The sequence below is a fragment of the Syngnathoides biaculeatus genome, chromosome 3 (genome assembly GCF_019802595.1).
Source record: "Syngnathoides biaculeatus isolate LvHL_M chromosome 3, ASM1980259v1, whole genome shotgun sequence".
In the NCBI taxonomy this organism is placed as follows: Eukaryota; Metazoa; Chordata; class Actinopteri; order Syngnathiformes; family Syngnathidae; genus Syngnathoides; species Syngnathoides biaculeatus.
Window position 1 is genome coordinate 9472695 of NC_084642.1, and position 18856 is coordinate 9491550.

At 42.4% G+C, this 18856-nt stretch overlaps 1 protein-coding gene across 11 annotated transcripts in view; it reads left to right on the top strand.

The window, feature by feature from the left end:
• si:dkey-234i14.2 (RNA-binding Raly-like protein) overlaps nucleotides 1-18856 on the top strand; it is a 64342-nt gene that overhangs the window by 14245 nt on the left and 31241 nt on the right. The gene's annotated exons all lie outside the window — the stretch shown is intronic.

Genomic DNA, 18856 nt, shown 5'->3' on the forward strand with positions numbered 1-18856 from the left:
CTTAAACCATGTTCCCAAAAGCTTTGCTATTACTTTCCATTTTTTTCTTTCAATGTTAAATTCATAACTAAATGGAAAATATTGTATTATCATGCAGACAAAACAGTTGCAATGGGAATTACAAAGCCCAAGGCAGTGAAACCATGAATTAACTTTCCTAATACCATCTGATTACTTTTATGAACGATTTATTTCTGTGGTAGGCTTCATGTTAGGCAATTAACAATACATAATCGAAACTGAAAATTGTGATATTGTAAGAGTTGTACTGTCTTTGCAACGGCAGACCTGCAATATTCATTGTTTGTGCCTCCATAAGATCACGCTGCTACCAAACTTAATATAACGGTAAAAGTTAATTAAAAAAATAGATTGAATATAAATTTCTTCTGCAGGCCTCCCCCAACTGTGTCATGTGACAACTTTTTCCTGTGACTTTTGGAAAAGAAGAAAAATGGCATATACTATTAAAAACCCTAAAACTGAGATCATTTAGGTCACCATTATGGGAGCATTTCAGGTGCCCGGTTCAGAAGAGAGATGGAAATCGTACAATCGACAAGACCCAGAATATTTAACATAAAGCCTACAAGTCACTTCAAACATATTGATGCACCTTTATAAAAATACATCTGGAAATTAACTCTGAGGTATGGAAGAACACACAGGCGGTCTAATCTGAGCAATGTATTTGTTATCTTAATAAATGATGAATAATACTGACATCATAAAAAAATGTAAATTTATTTCATTAATTTATTCATAAAAAATTCCGATACAAATTGAGTACTCTATTAACTTTGGTGCATTGTTACATTCCTAGTACAGGTATATAACAGAGGGGCATCTAGTAGAATACATTGCGATTCAGGGGTGCCAAACTCATTTTTCTCTCAGGCCACATTGTTGTTCCGGTTTCCCTCAGAAGGCCGCTATGGATGTGGAACAAAAATATTTAATCATCTCATCACATTTACATCATCAATTTCGGAACTGGTTTTTGGAATCAGAAATCAAGGGTAATGTGTTTTTCAACTAGTCACGTTTGGTAACACAAAAATGCTTGTAATATCTTAACTTTAGCATTTCTGATATATGACCATTTGAAATTTTGGTACAGATTTTTTTACAAGAATCATGGAAATTCACCCTCTAGATTTGGCTTCGCAGGCCACATAAAATCATGTGGCGGGCCGGATCTGGCCCCCTGGGCCTTGAGTTTGACACCTGTGTTGTAGTTGTTTGGGCCCTCGCGTTTGCCGTCGTCCGTATTCAATTTACCGCATTGCTCTAACTGCAGTTTTGAAGGCTTAAACACGTCGACTGTATGCAAGCCATTCATTTTCCCGTAAACCGAAAGAGCCTGCGAATATTCCATAATTCAAGAATAATTCAAAATACATTGTAGCCACATTCCATTCTCCCTACAATCCAAACAGATCAATAATACAAACACCGCAAGGAAAATGATATTAACAGATGGAATAACTTGTTTGCTCCCTACCTAATGAGCACATGTCATTAGCATTCTGTGCTTCGACTGAACTGGGACTCCGCATATGTTTGCTTCTCTGTACGCCCAAATAAACACTGATAGTCGGGCATCCCCCCGCTAGCTCAAATCTATGCCTCTCTGCTGGGTTGGTTTCACCATATCAGCTTATCGAGTGTAAATAACGTGTGGGGGGGCGAGGGGAACATGCTATATTCTATCTCAAACATGTCATTTTGAGCAGTTAATCCAGGCAGGCTGCTACCACCTCTGTCACCAAGTCTCAGGCCATCCTTACCCCCCCCCCCCCCCAACTCGATTTGCCCATTCCTCCATGTAGTTATTCAACAGTGCGCGGCCATGCATTAATGGGCTTAGTCACACAACACCCACGCACACAATGCGCAGCCACAACCGGAACACACCTGAGGTATTAGCCGTGATGTAGCCTGGGTCCACCTGATAATTCACCGAGATGACACGGTATGAAAGCAAAACAGGTCAGCTTTCCGGATTTTTTTACGTTCACTGCAGCAGTTCCCAACCTTTCTAATGTCCCGCACCTCCGGAAAACTTTGATAGATTCTTTGAGCCCTTGTACTGTATTTTAAGTTGAAGAATAATTTACAGTGGTGCCTTGATTTCCAACACACCCCACATAAAACTTTTTCCAGCTATGGATGTTTGTTTTGTTTTGTTTTGTTTTTTGCTTTGACTTACGAGTAAAAATTTGAGAATCGACTGCTTGATGGTGTCAGTGAACTTCCCAACAAATAGCAGTTTGTTTGGCAACAGGAGAACAATTATTAAAAAAAAAGCGGGCCATGTTCTTGCTTCATGATGGGTTTTTTTGCCTCTCACAATTGAAGTTTACTTTTATACTAAATATATCATCCAGACATGAGAAACTACAAGCGAGTGACTTCCCACTGTTCGGATATAGAACCCTGACACTTGTGAAAGTAACTCGTTTCGAATACTGCTAGTTAACCATCAAAATGATCATCCATCCATCCATTTTCTTTTGCCCCTTATCCTCACGAGGGTCGCGGGGAGTGCTGCAGCCTATCCCATCTGTCAAGGAATTGTGGGAAACTCCACCAATTCCCTTTTTTCCCCTGGCAAAATACTATCTTCAGTGTGTTTGTAACTCAATTGAGAAAGGACTTCCATTCCCGTTCCATCCATTTTCTTTGCCGCTTATCCTCACAAGGGTCGCGGGGAGTGCTGGAGCCTATCCCATCTGTCAAGGGGCGGGAGGCGGGGTACACCCTGAACTGGTTGCCAGCCAATCGCAGGGCACATAGAGAAAAACAGCCACACTCACAATCACACCTAGGGGGAATTTAGTGTCCAATTAATGTCGCATGTTTTTGGGATGTGGGAGGAAACCGGAGTGCCCGGAAGAAACACAGGCGGGTCCGGGATTGAACCCTGGAACTCAGAACTGTGAGACCAACGCTTTACAGCTGATCCTCCATGCTGCCCCCATCTTCTTCTGTTGTCTTTCAAAATAGGCCAGCGGATGCTTTTGACGGTTTCCTCTCCATGTTTATGATCAAAAACTAAATTTCCCATGATTCCCAGGCACGGGGAAAACATGCAAACTCCACACAGGCGGGGCCAGGTTCGAACCCTCATCCTCAGGACTTACCAGCTGCTCCACCCTGCCGCCTCAAAATGATCACTTGACCCAAATTGTAATCAAATACTTTTTTCATTTTTCCACGTTGGTCTTCATCCTCCCTCCTTGCCGCGTTTCCAAAAGTTCCCCCCACTGGCCGTTTGCTCCTGCCAAGCTCCGACTAAATAAAGGTTTTTGTCATCGCTTATTGTCCATGTGTCCTCACTGTCAGTCAGTCACTCGGTCCCACACACGCTTCCACACATTTCTTCATGACACCCCGAGGTCACAAGTACCCAGCTGCGGAAGTAGTGATGACCGAAGCCAATGTTTTACAGGCCAGAGGCTGCAACAGCATCTGTGCTCCATTGATTCACTACAAAAGCTCGATCTTTGTATTGGAAGGCTCAGTTGCAAGTGTATCGTGTGTGTGTGTGCGCCCCTGCCTCGGTTAACCGCCCATTTAGCTCATCTATGGTGAAACCTCCAAAGTCGAGCCATCGAGGTCAAATTACCTACTCACATTTGTAATTGTTTTAATGTTTTACACTGACTGCAATAGCCATTGGCTTTTTTTTAAAAGACTTGTTTGATCAGTAAAATTAATGGGATGCCTTCAACTTTGTCAACAAAAGTGGTTATATTGTTTTTGTATTTAATGATTGAGTGGATCTCTGATATTCACAGGAGATAGGGAAGAGGCCGAGATGACAGTCAACCAAAAAGTGATTATAATTGGCTATATGTACTAAACCATTAATTATCCACACACTTTAATTTGAAACTCTAGGGCGAAACGGTAGGTGCAGCTGGAAAATGTTCGCCTCACAGTTCTGAGGACCCGGGTTTAATCCCTCCCTGTGTGGAGTTTGCATGTTCTGCCCGTGCCTGTGTAGGTTTTCTTCAGGCCCTCCGGTTTCCTCCCACATCCCAAAAACATGGAATATTAATTGGACACTCTAAATTGCCCTGAGGTGTGATTTTTAAGTGCGGTTGTTTGTGGCATGAGCAAGGCTTGGCCACTACCAGGAGGGGCGTGGTTGGGCTGCTGCTCTGGGCGGTGTCATCTCTGACACCTGTCGCCGGTCACAGCTGGTTTGCATGAGGCACTGTGATTAGATCTAGTATTTAAGTTGGAGTTTTGTCACTGGCATTTGCCAGTTCATTGCTTTGTGTTAGTGAGTATGCTTCACCGCATCCCGGGTTATTCCGCTACTTAGCTTCATAGTCATAGAACCCTTTTTCTCGTTTTTTGGATCCTGTGTAATTGTGAATCTCTTTAGTTAAGAATAAAACCCACTGAACATTATGCCTTTGCCTGGGAGTCCTGCATTTGGGTCCACCTCCGCTCTGCTGGGATGTGACAGTTTGTCTCTATGTGCCCTGGTTTGGCTTCCCACAAATAAAGGAGTTAAGTTCCCTCAAAAAAATTGTAAATAAGTTAAAATTACCACTGCAGAAAATTGCATATGCAGGGGCCACAGAAGGCCATGTTGCTCAAAACATTACTGAATTTTTTTTCTTGTTTTCCAAATGGGAAAGTTGTGGAACTGCATCCCAAAATTTATTGCCAGTGGTTCAACTGTATTTTTAAACTAACATCTCTTTCTTTGGCCTCGTATTTCCCCACATCATTGCAGTTTTTGATCCCGAGATTAGAGAACAAAAATGTATCTTGTCAATCTGAACGAGCCCTTACTTGAAGGTCAGATCCCTTCGGTATCCCTGGAAAGTTTAAACGACGACCTTTACTTTGCGTGGTAATCGCGTCGCCGGTGCAACCACCCGCTGGGTTCATCTTAAGATCTGCTTCGTTTTTGTCGTAGGAGAGAAAATGCAGATAAATAAAATAAGAGGAGGAATAAACGACAGCCAAGAATTGCAGAGCCCTCCACTGTCTGGAATTTGGCGTCACTTGCTGCATGTGTTTCATTTGGTCATTTTGCTGGTAGGTAGGAACACATGCGCCAGGCCCATCTGTCGAAAAGCCTCAGAGAGGTTAAGAAGAGCAAGATGGACGAAGGCGTCGGGCTATGGACTGTGCTTCATCGGTCCACGTTCGCCCTCACCGGCTCACAAATCACCGGCTAATCTAATGGCAGGCGTTACATAGCTCGCACAGCTGAAAAAGAAATAATTCTCATGATCTTTGCTACAAAGCAGGCCACTGTGAGTGGAATTCAGCCATCAGCTGTCACTTTACGAGTTGACTGTATGTTATCTTAACCACATGCAGCCACGGAATACTGGATGCCCTCTCGTAACCGAATAAAGGAGGCTCGCGATAAAAATAAATGACAGTCGTGGTTAAGCATGACGGCCATTTGTTTGAAGTCCAATATGCGGCTCTTTGCAGCTTAAGAGTTACATCCTCCTCCATTTCACGTGTCCCGTGCTTCGCCCGTCACTTATTTTGACAAATTACACAATGCGTCAAGTCGGTGGCTCGGCGGGCCGACATCTGGGGAAAAATACACCGGAGACGGTGGAAATGCAAAGGGCCACAAATGCGACAATCAAAGAAGGAAGCGAGCGATGTTAATCTGCCTGTCTGGATGACATCAATCTGCCGCGACATATTTTGGTGACATTGTCGTGATTGTCACGTAACAGCTGAGGCCGCCATGTGTCCCGACTTTGCTAAAGCTGTGCACGCAACTAAAAAAGACAATATGGAAAGAGAAGGATTTGCTTTGTGCTCGGGTCAGATATCTTGTTTTATTGTTGGGTCGGAAAATGAAGAGTGCTTTTGCTTGCAAAAAAAATAATTTACACACTGCATCTAAGCAGAAAGAAACATATTTGCGTGATTAGTAAGTAGAAAAATGAACAAGAGGCAAATAACAGAAGAGTCCATCAACATCATTCTTGCATTAGCTAAGATGTCCTGTTGTTTTGTACTGTTTGTGTGTACGTATTCCCATTCAGATGATTAACTTTCTCTTCATTTCACGTCTCCTCAGAAATAGATGTTCATTCAGCTGACGTCTGCATCTTGGTAAAATTAAGTTAAATGAAGTGAATCATAACATATTCCCACAAGATATGAGATGTAAATGAGGGAAAATTTAGGAGCGATTTACTTACTGCATCTAGCTCACTGTTTGGAGATTGTGGGTTCAAATCCGGACAATGGCCTCCCTGTACGGGGTTTGCATGTTCTCCCAGTTTCCTCCCACAGTCCTAAAACAGGCATGGTTGGTTAAATGAAGACTATACTGTGTGTATGTGTGAATTGTGAAAGAGAATGGTGGTGTAACCCATGCCCAAAGTCAGCACACCCGTGACCCCAGTGAGGAAAAGTTTCAAGTTTTACCTTTTCTTGCCCATCTGTCAATCATAGTCTGCTACATCTGTTAGCTATACCAAAAAAAAAATGCTTGCATCAAGCTATTTCAGTGGAAACAGATGACGTTACAATGTCTTTATTGTCAATGTCCAATACAATCACAAAAAACTCTGCATCCAAAATATCATCCAACAACAGACATATCATGACAAAGTATTGCACGACATAACCCCCGAAGCAGTGCATCTGAAAAGTGTACACGTCCTTGTTCAAATGCCAGATTTTATGATAGAAAAAAAAACATTTGCAAAAATAAATCACTTCAAAACTTTTTACTTCAGAGCTCCTAAAAGGACAAAAAACTTTTCTTATTGTAATGAGTAAGTTTCTCATTGTACTCAAGGGTCACACATGCAATGGACTAGTTACTCATTACAATGAGAAACTTTCTCATTGTAATGAAATGTAATTTCGTATTTTCCACCACTAATGTGACCTAAACCTATATATTTCAGGAGCGGAAGTATAAAAACAAACAACTGAAATAATGTGGGTGCACAAGTGTGCACACCCTCTCCTAACCAGAATGTGCCTGTGTTGAGGATTAGCCAGTACTTGCCATCATTTAAAGTGGCTCTGATTAACTCCAAAATTAATTTTGGCTGTTCTAGTTGGGGGCGGCACGGTGTTTCAGCTGGTGAAAGCGTTGGCCTCACAGTTCTGAAGACCTGGGTTCGATCCCGGCCCCGCCTGTGCGGTGTTTGCATATTCTCCACGTCCCTGCGTGGGTTTTCTTTGGACACTCTGGTTTCCTCCCACATTCCTAGAACATGCAAGATTAATCAGACACTCTAAATTGCCTCTAGGTGTGATTGCGAGTGCGGCTGTTTGTCTTGATGTGCCCTGCGATTGGCTGGCAACCAGTTCAAGGTGTACCCCGCCTCCTGCCTGTTGACAGATGGGATAGGCTACAGCACTCTCCGCGACCCCTGTGAGGATAAGCGTCAAAAGAAAATGGATGGATGGATGTTCTAGTAGACTTTTCTTGTTAGAGAGAGAAAGAAAGTGAGACAGAGCAGCCCTGGTCCCAGCCAAAGGAAACCAACTCTACAACCAGATGCTGCCTCCACCATCCTTCTCCGCAGGCATGGTGAGAGGCACTGTTATGTTTACGTGCAAGCATGCCTTTGGGAATTATGGCTAAAATGTCCAACCTTACTTTCATCAGAGGTTATAGCACATTAAAAGTTATTGCACATTCAAGGTGGTAAAAGGTATTTGTGTCATTTTGTTTATAGGACAAAAACGGGGCATTTCAACTGGGGTTTGGTGACTTTTTATATCCACTGTATAGCACTGCCACACGAACAATCAAATGTACCTATAAAATTAAATGCATTAAATATATATTTAAATAGTATTGCAGACCAGCACAACTTAGTACAGAATTATCCATTTCAATTGCAACTTCAAAGAGCCCAATACAGTATATGAGGAGAATTTGTTTATATATTTATATAAAAGAAAAAATTAGGGATTGGACATTTCCAAGTATATGCACAGTATTTCTTTATAAGTACTTAATGAGTGTATGAAAGTTGATTGATCCTTATTTTCAAAACTATGATATTTAGCACAGGTTTAATGTACAAAGCCACCCAGCCTGCTTTATAAGTGCGTCATAATGTTTTTTTTGTTTTGTTTTGTTATTTTGTTCTCCAAATAAATCCCATTGTTAAAAACTGAGCTTAAACTGTACAGCAAAACCAATCTTTCTTTCTTTCTTTCTTTTTTGTTGGCACATCTCACAAAGCAAAGCTCAGGAGTAACAATTTGCGGGGGACAGACAAACAATAGCAAACAGCGAGCAGACCTACCTGCCCATTTATGTGAATTATAGTGTAACGGATTGTGCATTGTCCTTATTGTACAAAGAGCGTTGACGGGTTGGTGTCATGGTGGCGGAGGCTGGAGGGAGTTGGCTCGGTAATGCATTTCAGTGTTGTTATGGGTTAAGGAAAATTGCTGTCCTTGAATGGGGTTCGTCCTGGTTCTGATGGCTCTGGTGCATTGCGGCCGGTGAACTCGTGTTTTTGTTTTCATTTTGAACACGTCAGACTCGTCACAATAATCAGCTCGACTGACGACTATACAGTGGCTGAAGAATAGTTGAAAGCTCGTCTCCATCGCATCACGTTTTATTAATCAGTGGGAGAGGAAAAATCAAACACTCCACCAAATTACCATCGGGTTGTATCTTATATTGCAAACAGTTTTCAATATGAGCAGCGCGCAACAAAGCATCTTCAAGCGATCTTCGTGTGATTTTATGTGCATTACGCTTCAGCCGTTACATTCACTTGCAACCACTCGCATGAATTTAATCTGTTCAGCTCATTTGCCTGAAAAGGTTTCGATTAAGATAACAAGCACGATGCTGAGAGAAAACATCGACCAGGTGAAGACCGGCTTGATGAGGTAAGACATTAGTATGCTTCAAACTACCCAGCAGGCACTGCAAGCCTCTCATATATTACCAATTATCCAATGTCATGGTTCTCGAACTATTTACACCGAGTACCACCTAAAGAAAATACTTGGCTCTCCAAGTACCATCATTGGAGCCAACATTAAAATACTGTCGCGCAATAGGCTTAAGTAGTCATCAAAAAGGAGACGGAGATTTTATTAGTGGCAGCGGGGTAATACAGACCCACTGCAACACCAGTGATGGTTGTGGTCTAAATTCATCTATCCGTTTTCTTAGCAGCTTATCCTCACAAGGGACGCAAGAGCGCTGGAGCCTATCCCAATTGTCATCGGGCAGGAGGCGGGCTACACCCTGAACTGGTTGCCAGCCAATCTCAGGGCACATTGGGACAGACCACAGTCACGCGCTCAGTCACACCTAGGGGCAATTGAGAGTGTCCAATTAATGTTGCATATTTTTGGGGTGAGGGAGGAAACCGGAGTGCCTGGAGAAAATCCCACATAGGCACGGGGAGAACATGCAAACTCCACAGAGGCCGGTCCAGGATTGAACCTGGGACCTCAGAAGTGGGAGACCAACACTTTTACCAGCTGAGCCACCGTGGCGCCTGGTCTAAATAAAATAAATAAAAATAAAATAAAAATACTTGGAACTTATGTATACGTTACGTACATTCGTCTCCATGGTCAGATTTTTACCCACTCTATTCTTTTTTTTTGTCTCATTTCCGGTCTGTAGGGCACAAATCTCTACCAAGTGACTCTTGTTAAAAGTTCGACATGCGCAGTAGTTTTTTTTTTTTTTTTTTTTTTTTTTTTTACAGTGTTTTGCACTTCCAGGCCACCGTTCTTCTTCATTGCTATAAACAGGCGCTTACATTCCAGTGCCCCAATCGAACGGACGCCACGTCCGGAATCGGGATCTAAGCAAACATCACTTTAAATAATGATTTTATTGAAACATATCACACTAATGTTGACTAAGAATTGTACCTAATGCAAATATACCCCCCAAAAAGTTAAAAACAACTGAAATTACTGAGGCAGTGATTAATTGACAACTAGAGGGAGTCCATGTACCATGTATTAAAGGCAGTGTATGTCAGTTTTCAAAACGCTAGCAAGATTTGAATCGAGCTTGATTTCATGTTCTCATCCCGCCCCCGGTGCCTCACATGTCTCCACAAAGAACCCCCACCCCAGCTCTCTCACTAAAAAGAACCAGGAGAACCAGGCCACCTGAGAGCGCTCCTCGGTCGGCCAGCCCTTGGTGGACTCCTCTATTAAGAATGGTTGATTTAATGCACGTGCATTCCACAGGCCTTCTCGCTAACATCTAAAACTATATTTGACTGTATACATACATCATGTTTTACTACGTTATATCTGCATGCTTGTTTTGAAGCAGCTTTGAACAAGCAAGGCACTTCAGGTCTCTGAAGCAATAAGATCCCAGCGGGCTTCTCACACACCATCAAAACGAACACAAGAAGCATTTCAATGTTTTTTTTTTTTTGTTTTGTTTTTTTGCTTGCGTAGTGGCAAAAAATAACAACAAATGAGCTGTCACACCAAAGCGTACGCTACACTTTCTTTAAATTTCAGCATTCATCTCCTCTCTCTCTCCCTCTGGTTGCCATCTGTCTTTTCCTGGACAGACGCTATGACGTTGTGTCTGTTGTCCTTTCCCTGCTAGAGACGACGTGTGGGCTGGAGTGGAGATAAAGGTCAGCGCAGTCACAGGTGGATGTACTGCTGGAGAAAATGTCATTGTGTCAGGATAAAAAAAAAAGAAAAAAAATGGGTAGAGGTGTGCATCTGCTGGTTGCAGTGAGCCGCAAAGACAGCAACAGTGAGGAAGCTCGGCGGAAGAAAGGAGCGAGTGATATGACGCAGACGTGATGTTCGGCAGAGATAAGGTCATGAGTCAGTCTGGAGCTTACTGAAGGCGAGATGGTGGGGATGCTTTTCCAACTAAAGGAATGTTTCATTTTTACTTATCTCCAACTGTATATGACTTTGGGACCTTATTGGTTACAAAAAAGTCACTTAAGGTGATTCTAAGGAAGGCGTCTTGGCGAAGTGGAGTGAGAAACCCTAGCTATGGTAAAATAAGTCTACTAGTCATATTTGTTCAGCGTGGTCCCTTAGCCATGTCCCACAAGCTTCCAAAATGGCGATTGAACAGAACATGTTTAAAGTCGATTCTCTATCGCGTATTCCAGATAATATTGGGGTACGTTTTTTGCCAAATGCGTCAGACTTGTCCAAGAGAGTTCTACAGTATGTCTCCACTATTTCATGCAAGGATATGTACACGGAATTAAGATTTTGGATGGAGCAGGACGCAATGTCAGAGTTGCAGCGAAATGTTGGCGATCGATGCATGAAAGTTTGAAGCCTCACAAACTGCGCATGTAAAGCATGGTGAGTAGTTTTTACTTGGAAAGATCACGAGTAATATTGTAGTCTTGATAAGTGAGTGGGTATATTCATTTGACTTGGCTCGTAATGGAACCCAGTGCTCTGTTTTAAAAGTCCGATGTGATCCAAATAAGCAAATAGACATTTCTCTTGCATGACATCGCGCATTTACGTATTCCTAACCCGACTCTTCGGCATAAAACATGGCACACTTCATTCAGCAGGTCAGTAATACACTAACAAAGTGAAAGTTGTTCTCCTGCAATGTATAAAGCATTGATAATAATTCAATCAAACTCAGAGAAGATACTTCTCCCTCACTTTCCTTCGAACATACAACCTTGTGTTTGTTGATATTGTCCACGTATAATTGTACGTGCGGTCTTCCGCAAGCCTTAATCCATCGTAGACACTTCCTCAACTGTGTTTTAGGCTTTGGAAAATGAATCAACCGTGCCCCTTGTAACCTAGCAGAATATCTTGCATCAGAATTTCACGTTCGTTTACTGCGATTAAAAATTAGCCTGCAACGTCACAGGTGTAACGGCCAATCAAAACTGTCAAGTCGTTTCATGTGAACTTTCGCATGATCCGTTTCCCAAGATAAACAAGTGGCGACCGGCTGCTGCCATCCCCCATACCCCCGCTTTTTTTGTGTGTGTCCTGTTTGGCTGTTAGATCAAGCAGAATGGAGAATCTGCATCCCTTTGATGCTGGAACAGTTTCACAGTGTCACAATGGAGTTTTTAAGCTTCCTCTGTGGTTTCTCATTATTTATTTGAAGTTTATTGATCAGTCGATCTGAAAGAAAAAAGCGCTAATTTAAACAAAATGAGAAAAGTAAATCATTACATATATATCTCCAAATATCGTTGCTATTTCCAAGCCAAACCATTAAAGTAACACACAATATATTTTATTTTACAGTGATACATAATATTTATAACTACAGGTTTACCTTTGTATAAAACTGCGAACCGTGAAGAATCTCTCCCGTGGGAATACTGTTCTATGTACAGTATAGAACGAACACCCTCTGAAATATCCACGTTCCTCTTTTATTTTTCACCTATGTCCTCCTTTTGTATTATTGAAGTTATTCCAGCAGGGAAAAGTGCTTCTTCCTTGAGAATTTTACCATGTTATTTGTGATTCACCCCAAAATAATAACAGAGTACAGATTATGTGGCATCTTAAAACATTGAGGGTTGCAGTTTTTCTGTTGCAGCGAGTTGGTTTTGTACGCACGACGTTTTTTGTTCAGCTGTTTTTTGCCGCGTCATTAGTTTGTTTGTATGTGGACAAATCGTCTTAGGCGGAAAACATCAAAGTCTTGAACAATTCCCCCTGAAATGGGAAATGATTGCATAACGGTTGGAATAAAATTCATTCATGCTTCTACTCATAAGTGTCAGTAAAGCCTAAGGCGTGGCGTTCAATGCCAAGATGACATGTTGGGGGAAAAAAAAATACTTTATGACGACTTAGTCACGTCGATGTGATATGTTTCTACAAAAGAAAACACGTTTTTATCTCTTTCTGACCATATGATACATTTCACTTTGGTTAAGGATTATGGTGGTATGAAGGTTAAAATATTGGAACTGGTGAGAAGACTTCCCAGGGAATCCCGATGTCACATGCTCAAAAACAAAGGTGCTGATTGGGCGAAGAGATCAGTGTATCGCCGATTGATTGCTTTTCCTCCAGTCCTCAGATGCCTGTCACAACTAATTTGAATTAACTGAATCTGAAATGGAGAGGCACGGTGGATCAGCTGGTAAAGCGTTGGCCTCACAGCTCTGAGGACCCGGGTTTGATCCCGGCCTCGCCTGTGTGGAGTTTGCATGTTCTCCCCGTGCCTGCGTGGGTTTTCTCTGGGCACTCGGGTTTCTTCCCAAAAACACGCAACATTAATTAGACACTCTAAATTGCCCCTAGGTGTGATTATGAGTGTGAACGTTTGTCTCTATGTGCCCTGCGATTGGCTGGCAACCAGTCCTCCTGCCCGTTGACAGCTAGGATATGCTCCAGTACTCCCCGTGACCCTTGGGAGGATAAGCAGCTAAGAAAATGGATGGATGAATCTGAATTGATCAAAATGAATGTGAAAATCATTTGCATTTTCATTCCAGATAAAATAATCCTACATTGACTTTCCCATTTTATTACACTTCATTTCCAAACCGATAAATTCCATTTCAACTGATACCAAATACCACTTTTAAATGCAACGTTTAAAATCAAACAATGCAAATTAAAATTACGTTTTTCAAATTCCGCTTTGTATTATTATTCAAGTGTACAAATTCAAATTCAAATCTAAATGATTCAAATTCAGTTCTTGCTGGCACGTAGTCCGGCCCATCATCCGTAATGAAAGAAATTAAACTTGTTTTGCAAAGCATCCCTGTATGTTGCATTTCTCCATAACCATACATAATACTAGTTTAAAATAACTATACCATCACGACACTTGAATTAATGTTTTTATTTTTTTGTAACAGATATTCTGTGTCTATCCAGATGAGTTAGCACCTCTGTCCTGCCGGCTTATCACTCCCCAAGCCTCGCTCTACCTTATAATGAAGCCATCTCTATCCCAAATGTTTAGCCCACACTGGAGGCAAAAAAGACAAGTAAGAGAAACATGTTGGAGAGGGCAGGGGGGGGGCATAAATAAAAGACTGGTGCACAGGCGTGAAAGATAGATGGAGTGCGATGCAGAGGGCAAGTGTGAAACAATTGAAAGAGGAGTAGATATGGGAGGAAAAATGCAGAGAGCAATTGAAATAACGGTCAGGGAAAGTGAGGGGTGAAGAAAGCAAAATAGGGGGTTGTGGGGGGGGAGCAAGTGAGCAGTGCGCTGCGTGTCATCAGCCCCCCTGGCGGGAACAATCCATCTCAAATTGATCTTCCAGCTTGGCCCAGCAGGGCATTCCGAATCAATCTCAAATTGATCTCTGTGCCAGAGGTCGGGAAAACTAGCAGTGGAGCTTATCAGAAATATAGTGGTGCTGGGAGGATCTGACAGGGAAACTTATCACACCGCACAACAGGAAATGGGCTCTGAACCCCCGGGGTAGCAAGAGGGCGAGCCTGCACCCTATACACACACACGCACGCACAGATTGGATGCTTCTGCATGTGCCTAACACAAATGTACACATGCGTCCGTGTTCAACAAAACAGAGAGGCCACGCTGTGTACACATTCATCAAAACACATCACTCAGACACAGATGCGCTGGCATCATTACACACCTAGAGGCAATTTCAAAATAGAAGTTTACCAGACTCGAGTCGGTTTTGCTTTAAGATGCCATCGGAGGCCCGGAGCTCTTAATGACTTTTAACACATTCAATGTCTCCTCACTAAGTCCCGTGTGAGGGACTTCAGAAACGCCAATCGATACTTTGCATTTGGATGGGGAGTCAGCTCTGAGGAGCGCCCTGTGCCTTCTGGCGGAGTGAATGTAAACAACAAAAGCCACAGTTCAAAAGTTCTTTTTGACAAAACAGTATCTATAGAGATATAGCAGTAAGATCTCAATGATCCACAGCAAATATTAAGTCTGCCTAAGCTATCGAAATGTGTTTGGTAATTCAATTATAAAATGGTGCCACTCGAGCGCTTTAGATCTGATTTGCCATGATTAAAGTAAGAAAAAATGCCAATGTTCCTATTTTCTCTCCTTGCTTTGATACTTTCGGGTTATTGCTGCTAAAGAATTGAAAGTGGGGCTTTCGGCATGGGAACAGAGGACGGTCGAGGCAGGACATGTAGAAAATCGTTCATTTCGATTGTACGTTGGAGAAACGAGTCACATCCATGTAGAATTCTGTGTGTGAGAGATTTTTGATGGTGTTCAGGAGGCAACGGGAGAGCTTTTCGGTGGCCTGGAATTACAAAACCTCTCAGTCAGCACTAAGGTCTATTGGAGGTTAGCAAGAAGAGTGTGTAACTACAGAAGTGACTTTCAGTGTCTAGTAGGCAATATGGCCTAAAATTCAGATGATGGTATACATCAGGGGTGCCCAGACTTTGTTACCCCAAGATCTACTTCTCAAGCATCCAGCCTCTAGCAATTGATGCGAAGGGGGGGTCTGATGTTTGTTTGTTTTTTGACCAATGATGAAATAGAATGACCAAGTCACAAAGACTGCTACAAAAATGCAAAACATTTATTTTAAAGCATATTGAGGATTCTTTAAGTGTAGATGTATGTTTGTGCGCCTTGCATAACGGCATGAGCCAATATTACACAACATAGTTAACTTGAGACATTTTTTGTAACTATGTGAGTTCACGATGATGATCACTAAACACCATATGAATAAAAATGCACACCTGGGCTGTGTCACTCACATCAGCCGATTCCAACTGCAGTGAAAAACACTCACAATCTGAGATGTGTGTGTGTGTGTGTGTGTGTGTGTGTGTGTGTGTGGTGTGTGTGTGTGTGTGTGTGTGTGTGTGTGCGTGCGGCCAGTTGGGATTTTAGTTTGTTCACTTTTCTCATTCTCAGCTTGCTTTTCTGCGGAATGTCGGTGTCGTATTTTCCATAAACAGTTCAAAAATGTCGTTCCACATTTCACTACACAGGTAGATGAGGCAAATGCACTTCAAAAATGACATCATTAAAAAAATTGTCCGCCTCCCATTCCGGATGAAAGTGATACGTTTTTGTCTTCTTTACTGCAGCATCCATACTCATGTTTGTTAAGATTTCTTAAGCGAGAGCTCAAAATAGGGGGGAACTCACTGACAGTGTGTTTTCCTGTAGTGTCATTGTTTGCACATGCATTGGTGAGCTAAAGTTAAAAAAAAATTACGGGTGATGTCTTTTTTTTTTTTTTCTCGGCACGCCATCGCGATCGACCGAAACTGCCTGTCGGCGCATTGAGCAACCCTGGTATACGTTCTCCCTTTAGATTAGTGTGTCACATGGGTATTAACTGCCTTGTCGTGATAGTATATTTGCTATTGTCAGCATAAGTGTACATTTTATAATTGGAGTATATTGTATAGTCCCTCGGTGGCACGATGGCTCAGCTGGAAAGCGTTGGCCTCACAGTTCTGAGGTCCTGGGTTCAATCCTGGACCCGCCTGTGTGGAGTTTGCATGTTCTCCCCGTGCCTGCGTGGGTTTTCTCCAGGCACTCCGGTTTCCTCCTACATTCCAAAAACATGCAAGATCAATTGGACACTCTAAATTGCCCCAAGGTGTGATTGTAAGTGCTGCTGGTTGTCTCGATGTGCCCTGTGATTGGCTGGCAACCAGCTCAGGGTGTACCCCGCCTCCTGCCCGTTGACAGCTGGGATAGGCTCCAGCACTCCCCGTGACCCTTGTGAGGATAAGTGGCAAAGATAATGGATGTATTATCCCTCAGCTCTATTAGACTGAAACAAAAAAGAAAAACATGGGTATAATGATGGAGCTATATAACTATCTTTGGAAGATTTTTTCCACAGATGTTAAAACACAAACTTAAAATTCATCATTCTATGGTGAAAAATAGTGCAGACAAACACAATTAACAATAATTTTACTGGAAAGTAAATTTCATATTAGCTCAGTAGTTAAACCACATGACCCTCTTTTCCTGCTCTCTCTTCTTGTGTGCCGTGTTGCCGGATTAGGTATTCCTTGTCCTTCTTTAATAATAATGATACTTCTCAGTTGTGTAGCTTTTTCACCGCCTTGGAGGGGATGATTAGAGACTCAGAGGAGCGTCTTTGCAGTTCTCCTAGTTGGTGCAGAGCGAGTTCATTTAGCACCGAGCGCTACCCCAGGAGTTACTAAGCAGCCGGTAAGCCAGGAAGTGAATGTGTGATGTCAACGCATGTGCGACTGCCAGCTCCTTCATCCAATCCAATCCAATCCATTTTCTTAGCTGCTTATCCTCACAAGGGTCATTAGTCGTGCTGGAGCCTATCCCAGCTGACAACGGGAGTCAGGGTACACCCTGAACCGGTTCCCAGCCAACCACAGGGCACATAGAGACAAACAGCCGCACTCAAAATCACACCTAGGGGCAATTTAGAGTGTCCAATTAATGTTGCATGTTTTTGGGGTGTGGGAGGAAACCGGAGTGCCCGGAGAAAACTCATGCAGGCACGTGAAGAACATGGAAACTCCACACAGGCGGCGGGTCCAGGATTGAACCTGGGACCTCAGAACTGTGAGGCCAACGCTTTCCTGCTGATCCACCGTGCCGCCCAAGCTCCTTCAATTGCGGGTTAAAATATGCTGGTAGCCATTTTCCCACTGAGGCAGATATGATGACATCATCAACAAACCTTGTCGCGATTGGTCAGTAGCTTCCATTTTCTACTGTAGGCCACATTTTGTGTCTGCAGCATACTGTATATCATGCTACCCTTGTAGCATGTTGTCGAGTCCAGGGAAAATTATTAATTTTCATGACTTGTTTTTGTATTTTTTTTTTTTTTTTTTTGTAATTCTGTCAAGTTCAGCAAAATTCTGAATGCCTGTTGACTGATCAAGCTAATGCTAGCTGAGGTTAAACATTTGTCTCCTGAGGCTGTTGTCCCAGGTGACTGAGTAAATGTCAGTTCTGTCCAAACCTAAAATGACACTCAAGATCTTTATGAATGGTACCTTACCATTTCTCTACTGTATCCCTAAAATATTGGCCAAATGGTCTTTTTTTTTTTTTTAAATTGATGGGATATGGGTTGGCGGCACGATTGCGCAGCTGTAAAGAGTTGGTCTCACAGTTTGAAGGTTTGAAGTACGAATCTAGAATCTGGGCTTCCTGTGTGAAGTTTCCATGTTCTACCCGTGATCGCTTGTGTTATCTCCTGATACTCTGGCTTCTTCCCAGATTTCAAACAAAACCATGCGTGTTGGGTTTACTGAAGACTAAAGATTCAATAGATTTTTATTGTATTCAAAGGTTCATATTTTGCATGTGACAGTGCTACCTGCATCAATTTTCGTCAAATATTATTTTATTATGTATATTTTTTTGTTACGACCCTGTTATAAGGCAATCCAAGTGTCCAGATGTTGGTGCATGTGTGATATCAATAAAGTTCTCGTCATATTTTTTTTAACCGTCCAAATTTGGACATAACTTTTTGGCGGCAAAGATAGAGGTTCAGTTGGCACTGCAGACAGTTTTCTTCTCCACAGAGGATTATAGGTTGACAACAGCAGCAGAGATCCCCCAAAACACGTGAGTAGCAGTTAGCAGACTTCAAGCTTCTAATGTTGATGCAGAGTACTAAAATCGGCTTGTCGACTAATCGGTTCAACCCAAAGTCCTGCGATGTTTATGACCAGTCCAGCATTAACCCGCCTCGAACCATAAAGCTAAAGAGCTCACCTGCAAGCGTAATGTGGAAAAGTGCTTTAGAAAATGGATGGATGGATGTACGGTTGACATGCGAGCACTCACAGACCCGCACGCGTCATTTTTGGTTTAATAGTGTTTAGAGCAAAGAAGTTAATTTTAGCCTGGTGTCACCATGCTGCTTTGCCCTTCACACTGCTAAATTGAAACTTATAG